Raw genomic sequence first — 7,609 nt, 5'->3', positions numbered from 1 at the left:
TAAAGGTCATTTATACTTCATACTTCTTATCTTTTCAGCCGCTGCCGGTCCCCCACAGTTCTATCAATTTTAAATCGAACTGTCTTGGGTCTGGGATTTAGCTTAGTGGCACAAGCGCATGCCTGGCAAGCGTGAGGTTGTGAGTTGGATTCCTGATGCAAAAAAAAAAAAAAAAAAAAAAAAATTGCTGAGTGGCCCAAACTGTGTTCAAATCTGCAATTGTCCTACCTCAGTGCAGAGCTGGGATTATAGACTGTGCCAAAATGCCCAGCTAGGAAAGTTTTTCTTCATAGGAAAATGCATTACCTGGAATTTTCTCAAAGGAATTCCTGCTGTAGGGCTAAACCTTACCTGACAGAGCCATAAATACCAACATTATAGGGTTTCTACAATATCTCACGTTTTCATTGTATTTACTGCCACTTCGAATGTTTCACACCCTGTGGGGAGCCTTGGAACCCCAGATGTTCTTCCAGGCACCTCTCTCTGGGGATCTAATGAGCATCACAGAAACTTAACAGTTACTAAGGTCTGTAGCAGCATCAAGTCTGCAATAAAAGCAAACTTTACAGGATGTCACAATTTCCTTTCCTTTCTTTTCTCTTTTCTTTCTCCTCCTCCTCCACCTTCTTCTTTTTGAGACAGCATCTCACTATGAAGCTCAGGTTGGCCTCAAACTCACGGAGATCTTCCTGTCTCAGCCTCCCAGGTGCTGGGATGGTAAGTGTGATCCCAAACAAGTTTCCTTTGGTGCAAAATACAGCCAGTATACAAGCCAATAAAATCAGGACTTTGGCCAGGGTGAGAAAGCTATTGATTGTGTGAATCTGAAACTACCTTTCTGAACCACATCTGATACTTTGAAAACCAATGGCATAAATAGTTTATTTATTTATTTAATTTTGCACACACAGAGATGCTTTTCAAACATTTTTGGCATAAAATGATGTTTTACAAATCTAAAATTAGCCAGGCGTGGTGGCTTACGCCTCTAATCCCAGCACTCGGGAAGCTGAGGCAGGAGGATCGTTGCAAGTTTGAGACCAGTCTGGGCTACAAAATGAGTTCAAGGACAGCCTGAACTGCATAGTGAGACCCTGTCTCAAAAAAGAAAAAGAAAAAAAAATAAATTATATATATATATATAATTAGCTGGAATTAAAACTACAGTACAGGGGCCAGGGATTTAGCTCAGTGGCATAAGCGCCTGCTTGGCAAGTTTGAGGTCATAAGTTTGATCCCTGGTACAAATAAAAAATAATAAATAATAAAATTGCAATACTAGCAGTGAAGATTAGAAGAGGTAGCTAGATGTAGTGGCATGCACCTATGATCCCGGCATGCTGGAGGTTGAGGCAGGATTGCCAGAGTTCTAGGCCAGCCAAGGTTCTATATAGCAAGTTCAAGTCCAGCCTGAACTACATAGCAAAACCTCATTTCAAAATACTAGAAAACAAAAAGTCACATGAAAACCCTATGGGAGGGCTATGGCAGGGCTGGGGATTTAGCTCAGCGGCATAAGCACCTGCCTTACAAGCAGGCAGTCATGAGTTCGATCCCTGGTACCGAAAGAAAAAGACAAAAAAAAAAAAAAAAAAAAAAAAAGAAAGAAAGAAAAGAAAACCCTATGGGAGGAGCCAGGTGGGGATACATGCCTGGGTTTGTTTTGTTTTGTTTTGATACAAGGTCTCACTATGTTCCAGGCTAGCTTGGAATCTGTGATAATTCTCTGGCCGGCTTTCTGGGAGCTGAGGCAGGAAAATTGCTTTAAGTTTCAGGGGAGCCTGTGTTATCTACTGAATTTAAGGACAGCCTGAATAATGTAGAAGACTCAAAAAGCCAAAATGATACAAAGCAAAACAATGTGCAGTATGTGCATATGAAGTGCCCAAGTAAAACTTTAGGAGTAAAACAAATTTCCAAAGGCAGTTAATAGTGTGAATGTTGGCCAGGGATTTAGCTCAGTGGTGTAAGCGCCTGCCTTGCAAGGGCGAGGTCATGAGTTCAATCCCTGGCACAATAAATAAATAGATAAAAATAAAAATAGCATGAACATTGATTTGACTTAGCACCAAGTAGAGTTTGAGTCAAATGACGCTCTGGTACACTGCTCCTTGGCCCTCCCATCCCAGGCCTGCCCAGGACAAGAAGGAGGACAAACAGGCGTCCCCTTTGCCTCTCTTTGAGCACTAGAGTGATTACAAAATCACAGCTCAGATCACAGTCAGTGGCCTGAGATCCGGGCTGGCCAGCATCAACAGCTCAGCAGGGACAAGGAACTGAGTGACCCATCTGTGACAAGCCAATTTTCTTTTCCTTTCTCTCTCTCTTTCTTTTTTTCTTCTCCTTCTCTCTCTTCCCTTTCCCTCCCCCTTCCTCCTTTTTCTTCTTTGGGTTTTTTTTCTTTTTTGGTACGGGGGACCAAACTCAGGACCTCACCTCTTGCCAGGCAGGCGCTTATGCCACCGAGCTAAATCCCCAGTCCTCCTTTTTCTTCTTCTTCATCTTCTTGGTGGTACCGAGGGTTGAGCCAAGGCTTTAACACTGAGCTACATCAGTGGGATGAATTTCTTACCCATCGAGACATATTTTTAGGCAGAAAAAAAACTGGAAAGTAGGTCACAACGTGCACTTTTGAGACACTTTAAACTCACTATGTAGCCTAGGCTGGCCTTGAATTTATGACTATCCTCCTGCCTCAGCCTCCCTAGTGCTGGGATTACAGGGGTGCACTAGCACACCCAGCTTTTTAAAACTTTTGCAGGGCAAGGTATAATTTTACCCTGCTTTTGTTGATATGGCAGGACCAGTTTCCCTCGGGGCTCCTGCAGCCTTTGGTCCATTGGCAGCTGTCCGCAGTCAGATCCCAGCCGAGGGGTGGGGAGGGTGGAATCTGGAGCCAGCCAGGGCAGCTGGAATGCAGGAAGTGGGAGGTGGGGCTGCGCGGGCTTCAAAGGCGGGCTCAGGCCCCGATTGTATCTGTGGGCTGAATTTCAGCAGCCAACAGCTGCCGTGCTGGTGGGGCTCCTCAGCTGAGTCACGCCATCTGTGCTGAGCCTCCCTCCCCACACACCTGGATGGACACAGTTCAGCCCTCAGGCTTGTCTGGTCTGGTCGGTTCACTCAGCTCTTTCTTATCTTCCCTTCGGAATTCCCTGGTCTCTTCCTTCTTAGCTGTGTCCTTTTTTTTTTGATGAAACTCTGAAATCACTCATAATCTATAATCATGCCCCTTGTTTACACTTGTCACTTAAAAAAAAATTTTTTTTTTGAGGTAGGGTGGCTGCTCCAAATTCCTGGTGTCAAGGGAGCCTCCTGCTTCAGCCTCTGTATCTCTTTCCCCCCAAAATAAGAGCTAGCTGGAGAATAATCAGTCTTGAAGGCTAGAGATCAAAAATGCAACCCCAACCAGCCTATCCTTGCCTTACCTGCCACCACTGTGCTCTTGCTTCTCCATAAGGCAGGTGAAAGGATTTTGCTCTAAACACTGCAGCAGTGGGAGGCTGGGAGGTGGAACCAAGGGGCTCTATCTTGAGGTCGCCTTCTCCACCCCTAGGCAATTTACCTGTGGCGAAAAATGAATTCCAACGGCCTACTTGTGCATCAGTAATACCCCCTAGGTACCACCCCAAACCTAAGCTAAATGTATGCCCCCCACAACACATGCCTGGCAGAGAGAAAAGCCTGATCTCAATGGTGGTGGTGGTGGGGGGGCTCTCTCTCTCCATTCTTAAAATAAAGGCCACTTTTATTTCATATTTCTATCTTTTTAGCTGTGCTGAAAATTCTATCAGCAGGGAAGGCACGGATATGCTGATTGGGGCTGGGGTTTTCTTGGTGGTTTGTTTGGGGATTGTTTTTCTTTTTTGGACAGAGCCTCACCTCCGTGTTGCTCAGGCTGGCCTCAAACTCACAGTGATCCCTCTGCTGCAGCCTCCCAAGTACTGGGGTTATAGGCATGCAGCACCAGCCTCAGCAGGGCTGGCATTGGGCAACATGGAGAGTGTACTGGGAATGGAACTCAGGACCTTGCATTTGCCAGGCAGGTGTTGTGCTGCTGAGCTCTGTTCCAGGCCCAGGGCTGGCATTTTTGATCTCTAGTTTTTGTAACATAAATAAGCAGCAGAGACCATCAAGCTTGTGTAATGGCAATACAGCATGGAATTTATTGTGTGTGTGGATTCAGGCAGAGTACACAGTAAGTCCATCTGCCCTGAACAAAAAGAAGTGTGTCCCTTTCACAGAGTTGGAGAGAAGGCAGGGAAGATTAGGCAGCAAGATCCCAGTGAACACCTGTGGTCAAAGTTTTCTGGCAGTCTTGCATCTTGATGGGCTGAGTCCTTTGAAGTATACCGTCATAAATTTGGGGTGTCTGCAGAAGTCTCTAGGTCCTGCAAAGTTGCTTGCTCTGTCTTATCTTCTTTCTTGTGGTTTGCCAGTGACAGCCTCAGTGCTGAGCTGTGCTCTTTGCAGAGTGGCACTTCTGCTGGCAAACAGGTTGGGCGCTGAGAGGGTCAGGCAAGAATTGAGACTTACAGTTTTCAAGGCTATTTTCCAGCTAAGTCTTATTTTGGGAAAACATGGGAATAGTTGAGACTGTAGGCATTGACTACCAGATTGGCTTTTTTTTTTTTTTTTTTTGCTTCTGTTTTTGTTTTGTTTATTTATTTATTTTTTGGTACTAGGAATCAAACTCATGACCTCACACTTGCCAGCCAGGTGCTTGTACCTCTGAGACAGACCCCTGGCCCTTGTTTTGTTTTGTTTTGTTTTGTTGAGACAGAGTCTTGCTTTATAGTTCAGAGTAGTCTTGAGCTGACCATGTAGCCAAGACTAGCCTTGAATTTATAGTGATCCTCCTGCTTCAGCCTTTCCAGAGCTGGGATTATGTACTGCCATACCTGGCTTTCATTTTTTATAACAGAAGTATAGCCAAGCAGAGTACCCGTGCCTGTAATCCCAGCACTCAGGAGACTGAGGCAGAAGGATCACTGCAAGTTCAAGGCCCGCCTGAACTACATAGCTAGACCCTGGCTCAATCAATCAATCAATAAATAAATAAAATAGAGATATAAATTCCACAGAACATAATCCTCAGGTTGAAAGGATATAGTTAGACTATATAGACTATATTCCCTCTGGTCCTCCTAAAAGGATCATCATTCCTGGAGATACAATACCAGGGTCTGCCTGTCTGTCTTTCCTTTTTTTTTTTTTTCCTTTCCTTTTGGTTATTTGAGACAAGGTCTTACTATTAATTCAGGCTGGCCTTGAACTCATTATGTAACCCAGGCTAGCCTTGAATTTGGGTAATGACCTTCCTGCCTCAGCCTCCCAAGTACTAATACCAGGATTTTTCTTTTTTTCTTTTTGAGACAAAGTTTCACTATGTAGTTCAGGCTTGAACTCACTTTGTAGACCAGGCTGGCATCCAACTTGCCGCAGTTTTCTTTTTTTTTTTTAAATTTTTTTTGTCTTTTTCTTTTTTTTTTTTTTTATCAGTACCAGGGATCAAACTCGCGACAGCCTGTTTGCAAGGCAGGCGCTCATGCCGCTGAGCTAAATCCCCAGCCCCTTGCAGCAGTGTTCTTGCCTCAGTCTTCCAAGTACTGGACTTACAGGCATGTGCCACCATGCCTGGCTTAGTACCAGGGTATTTCAGCATGTATTCCGAAAGATGACCAAACATTTCTGTTTAACTTGATAAATGAGAGCTGTCTTGTAAACCCAATGGTATATGATGCCAGACATCCCATGATCACAACTGAGCCAATGGTTCTCTGTCTCTATGGGATTATGGGTGATCGGCTCTTGACAGCAGGCTGATATGAAAGAGATCACAGAGGAGGGGAAGATGGCAGAGGAATCTCTCAGTTCCAATGAGATTATGGAGAGGAGTAAAATGTGGGAAACAACGTAACATTTTGTAGAAAAGCATCACCGAAGGAGACTGGAGCAGTGCAAGTGATGAACCTGTTTAATGACAGTGCGATGTCACATTTTTTTTTTTCTTTTTTTTCATTTTTATCGGTACCAGGGATCGAACTCACGACTGCCTGCTTACAAAGCTGGCGCTTATGCCGCTGAGCTAAATCCCCAGCCCCGCGATGTCACATTTTTGAGAAATCTTCAAACACAGGCAAAATAAGTGTTATTGGGCATGTTCCTTGTTAGAGTTGCCAGAAAAGAGATTCCACTGAGCTGGTAGACAGCACAGATCCTGTGAGTGACAGTGAAAGTCATCCTACACAATGACCCTCCTTTCTCTTATCTCCCTCACACCAGCCAGGCAGGTTTGCAAAGGTAGGTGCAGGTTAGTTTTCTTTGTATTTTCTTTATTATTTTGTACTATATTACAGTGTTATAATCATTTTTAAATGAACATTTTGGGTTGTGGAATGAATTATCTTGAGTTTCCAATATTCCCCCCCCCCATTATTTCTTGTGGGGAAATTTACTCTGATATACAAATGCTTTGGATCACAAACATATTTCTGGAATGAATGATGCTCAAAAACTAAGGTTTTACTGTATTGTCCTTGGATAAAGGATGTCAGTAATAAACTGACGCAAATAGATTACACATTTGATATTAGCCAAAAGGCCAACAAACGATATTTAGGTGATTTTTAGGCATAGCTGGTGGCCCATGACTGTAATCCAAGCACTCAGGAGACTGAGGCAAGAGGGTCACTGTAAATTCAAGCCAAGCCTGGGTTACATAGTAAGGTTTTTTTGTTTTGTTTTGCTTTGTTTTTGTTTTTTGTCAGTACCAGGGATTCAACTCACAACTGCCTATTGCAAGGCAGGCGCTTATGCCTGCTGAGCTAAATCTCCAGCCCCACATAGTACGTTCAAATTCAGCCTAGACCACATAGTGAGAGCCTCCTCCATTCTTTCAGCTCTGTCTCTCTCCTTCTCTCTCTCTCTCTCTCTCACACACACACACACACACACACACACACACAAACATACACACAAAAGTCCATACTCTGATACCCTATACCCTTCTTTTTTTTTTTCTTTTCAGACTGGCTTGAACTCCCTTTGTAGCCCAGGCTGGCCTTAATTTCAGAGTGATCCTCCTGCCTCAGCCTTCCCAGTGCTGGGATTACAGGTGTGGGCCATCACACTCCACCTACAGTCTTTAAAATAAAAAAATAATTTTAGGCCAGACGTGGTAACACACTTTTGTAATCTCAGCACTCTGAGAGGCTGAGGCAGGATTTTAAATTAGAGCCTAGCTTCACAATAAATTTATCTTTATTAAAAAAATTTTTGACACCGAATTTCAGTATGTAGCTCAGGCTGGCCTTGAACTGGCAGTAATCCTCCTGCCTCAGTCTCCTGAGTGTTGGGATTACAGGCATGGGCCACCGTGCCCAGCTTGCTTTCACATAATTTTTGTGTGTGTGTGGTACTAGAGATTGAATCCAGAGTCTTTGCACTAAGCTACATCCCTAGACTTTTTTTTTTGAGACAAGTTCTCTTTAAACCATTAAATTGCTCAAATTTATAGTCCTCCTGCCTCAGCCTCCCAGAATGCTGGGATCATGGGCTTGCACCTTCCACACCCAACTATTTTCACATAAATCTTTGCCAATGACAT

General features: G+C 43.9%; 1 pseudogene; it reads right to left on the bottom strand.

Moving 5' to 3' along the window:
* Positions 1-6,498: 6,498 nt before the first annotated feature.
* On the bottom strand, positions 6,499-6,616 carry LOC111757233 (U2 spliceosomal RNA; annotated as a pseudogene).
* Between the last annotated feature and the right edge of the window lie 993 nt (positions 6,617-7,609).

Source organism: Cavia porcellus, unplaced genomic scaffold, assembly GCF_034190915.1.
Source record: "Cavia porcellus strain 051 isolate PalLab524CR breed Dunkin Hartley unplaced genomic scaffold, mCavPor4.1 scaffold_25, whole genome shotgun sequence".
NCBI classification, from domain to species: Eukaryota; Metazoa; Chordata; class Mammalia; order Rodentia; family Caviidae; genus Cavia; species Cavia porcellus.
The sequence above is the reverse complement of the archived record's forward strand: the minus strand, read 5'-3'. Positions and strand labels throughout refer to the sequence as shown.